Here is a 3,655-nt window from a genome sequence, read left to right on the forward strand (position 1 = left end):
GAATCATTATTATTTAGTAATTTGAAGTATAAATAACCTCACGTATTTTTGTTTCTTCTCCACCTTAATTATTTCTGATATCATATCTTTCCATTGCAGGGAGACAAAGGTGGGCCTGTCATCTACCTTGATCCTGAGATAGACAGGTACGTTCTGGTCGGTGTGGTTTCATTCGGCGATCATTTATGCTATCCAGACCATAAAACCGTGGGAAGCGATGTCTTGTATTATATGCCTTGGATAAAATCGCAGATCAAGAGTGAGTACAGGTTTTATTTACTTGTTTAAAATGTAAAATGTTAATAATAAGTAATTAATTACTTACTTTGATAAACCCCTAATTTCTTAAAACTCCCCTTTAATTTCTAGCTCAATAGGCGCATTGCATAGGGTCCCTTCGACCCGGGAGACTAGTCCAGCCCATTGAGTTTCGTTCTAATCAGGAGTGATTTACTTATTTGAGTATTTTGTTGTTCGGTAATTTTAATTACATTTTAGATGCATATCGAAGGTTGGCGAAGACGGTTTTACCCTCAAAATAATCAGGCAATTATTTTTTTTCATATCGCAGGCAAAGTTTTTAAATGGAAAGTGCAAAACTTTATTCACAGAGGTTGTGCTACCCACTGCGTTGGGTCGCTAAATACGTATAGCATACTTATTCCTAGTCTGACAATTTTTTTTAATTCTTATAAAATATAGGCATTCTACAGTAAATTTTGTTCTTTTATTTTATTTTTTCTTTCAATACTTCATTTTTTTTAATCGTTTATTTCTATATAAAATTTTAAATAAAATAATAATATATACACATAAAAATCTAAAAACCGTATTTTTGCACATAAGTACTATTTAATTAAAATGTATTAAAAAAATCCTAACAATTGTCTACAAGGATATGAATATATGCACACATTCAAATACAGATAATAGATATAAAATTTTAAACTATAAAATATTTAAGAAAAAGTAATATATAGAATATGATAAATAAAAATAATTGATATAAGTTACGGGATGACCAGGCACAGTTTCAGCTGTAATCCTAACTCTCCTCATAAACAAACACGTAATAGGGATATTAGAAGGAGAAATAAAGCAGTGTTTGAGATGTCTCCCCGGTCCACATCTCTTCTTCTGTACATATATGGGCACTGTTTGGCTATGTGCCCCTCATTCCTGCATTCAAAGAATCTCGTGCGTGGACAATGTGCCACTAAATGCCCAATCTTTTCACAACCGTGACACTTGCGGTCCTCCCGCCATCTATTGTTTCCGGGTTTAGCTAGGCTTCTTCTATTTTCTTGGTTGCTAGCTTTCTCTCTTCTACCCTCTACGTTCTCTCCTCCTCCAAGGGTTGGGCATATTTCTGGGCCATTGATATTCTATCTGGGTTCACCCTGGCTCTTCTACTTCCATTCGGGCCTCCACTTCTCTAGCACTTGTTTCTATGAGATCTTGGGCAATTTCCACAAATGAGCGCTCTCTTGGAAGCTCCTTCCTTCTTCCCTAGCTCCTTTGCCAACTGCATCTTTAGTTCCAGAGATAAGAATTGTATCCGACCCAGTACCTGGATTATTTCCATCATTTCGCTGAGTTTATCTTGTATTCTGTTAAAGCATGTCAGGAGTTCCACGGCATATTGCCCACTAGACTGTTTTGGTTTTTTTGTCTCCTTGATCATCATAAATATGTCCTCTTCTGGGGCGGGGCTCACCATCCTCCTCCAAATGCCTTCTTTAATCTTTCCTTTATAACTCTCCAAGGGGTCTTTTCGTCTGCCTGAATCTGGTTTTCTTTACTCTGCAGACGACCGCTGCTTTTAATGCCTCTGCGTTTTCGCTATAGTAGATTTTCGATTGACATCGTTTCAATGCGGCTTATTAGTCAGTCACCCCCTTTTATGAAGTAGCCCAGTTCTCCTATTTCCCCGGTAAACTGTTCGAGGTCAGAAACAGACTGGCTCAAGTTCCTGTGCATACTTTTACCCACTCAAGTGTTGTGGCGTGGGCTCCTGCGAGAGAATCTTCCGGTAGTGAGACAATTTCCAGGGGTGGAGAAGTCACTTCCACGGAAGGTGGGTTCTGGATCCTGTTTTGATTCAAAGCATTCAGGATTAAGAACGCTTGTTTGACGATACCGTTGGAAGCCGTTATTTACAAAAAATTAGAGAAGAAAAAAAAATTGAAATCTGAGAAAACAGTGATAAAAATTGATATATAAGAAGATGGTCAGGGTTGCGGTCAAAAGTGAAACAAAAATAGTTTACAACTATTTATTTTCTGACGTTTCGCCCCACTTTGCAGGGCTTCATCAGGGCTAAAAAGATACAAAATGATACAATGATAGGAATAAAAATACAAAGATAAGATACAATGAAAAGAATAAAAAACAAGTAACAATGGCAAGAGTAAAAATATGTGAAATATAAAGCTAAAAAAGTACAGGAGATGCATATAAAATAAAAACAATACGGGGAAAAGGAAAAAAATAAAATAAAATAAAAAAATAATATGGAGATAAAATAAATGTCATGAAAGAATAATAATACTAAAAATAAATAATAATAATGAGAATAAATGAGCAAAGAGCAAGACAGGACAACATACCTGCTCAAATGAATCGGTTGAACAGAAAGAAACATTGAAGCGGAAGCGTGGAGGAGGTAGGTAGCTAACATATAACAGTTTTATTTCGATTTCAAATACATCGTGTATACAGGAAGTAGTGATAAAGATTTGACGAAAAATGAAAAATGATAAGAAAAAAATACAGAATGATACAGTACATGAGTAATTGCATGACGCCCCTTTTTGAAACAAGTGGGGGTAGAAGTAAAGACAGAGAGATACAGAAACAGGGGTGGTGCAGAAGAAACAAGAACCAAGAAGGGCAAGATGCACTTCGACCAGACAAAGTCCTAAGATGGGCCATGAGATCTGGACATTCCTTATGAACGTGACGACACCTACGGAACTATATCTCATGGCATGAATCAATCAAATTAGCAGCTATAAGTATAAATAAAACAATAAGCAATAATGTAATAATCATATTTTATGGCAACCATTTATCTGAGTCATAATAAATACCATCATCTATCAATCATTGTAAATAAACAACTTGTTCCTTGATGTAAGTTATATACTATAATTTTACCCAACAACACCCCTTATTATATTATATAATTAATGGCAATGGTATTTTATCGAAATAAAGGTATTTAATTGGTAACTGGTAAACACAAAAAAGACCTCTGGAGAAGAATCCAATTATAATAATAGTTTTGCAGGACTCAATATCAATTAATTAATTAACCTATTTTTGTATAATGGCCTTCAGCGATTATCCTGGCATCCTGACTAAATCTCGAGACAGTACATAGAAATATACATTTGAATCAGCTGACCTAATCAATCAGCTTATATTAGTTGTACAGCTGACTGTACCTTATATATGTAAATTACGGTCTGAGTCAGTTGTTACTTCGATGTCAGTTGACTGAGATCAGCTGATCGAATGTATATAAAGAGATATACTGAACCCAATAAAGCAAGTATTTTACAGCAGTCCAAGCGTGTTAGATTGTATTCCTTCTTCTTTTTTTTAACATTTTCCTTTCACTGATACTTAAGTTATATATACATATGGCGAG

General features: G+C 35.2%; 1 protein-coding gene and 1 long non-coding RNA gene across 2 annotated transcripts in view; both read left to right on the forward strand.

The window, feature by feature from the left end:
* Positions 1-3,655, forward strand: part of LOC106688776 (clotting factor G beta subunit) — a gene marked incomplete at both ends in the record, with an annotated part of 120,834 nt that overhangs the window by 25,316 nt on the left and 91,863 nt on the right.
* LOC136795613 (uncharacterized) overlaps positions 70-3,655 on the forward strand; it is a 5,699-nt gene continuing 2,113 nt past the window's right edge. The window contains exon 1 of the long non-coding RNA XR_010843243.1: positions 70-259. This is a non-coding gene — a long non-coding RNA (uncharacterized lncRNA). The remainder of the gene's footprint in view (positions 260-3,655) is intronic.

This window comes from Halyomorpha halys, unplaced genomic scaffold, assembly GCF_000696795.3.
Source record: "Halyomorpha halys isolate HHAL.00 unplaced genomic scaffold, Hhal_1.1 Scaffold1203.1, whole genome shotgun sequence".
NCBI classification, from domain to species: Eukaryota; Metazoa; Arthropoda; class Insecta; order Hemiptera; family Pentatomidae; genus Halyomorpha; species Halyomorpha halys.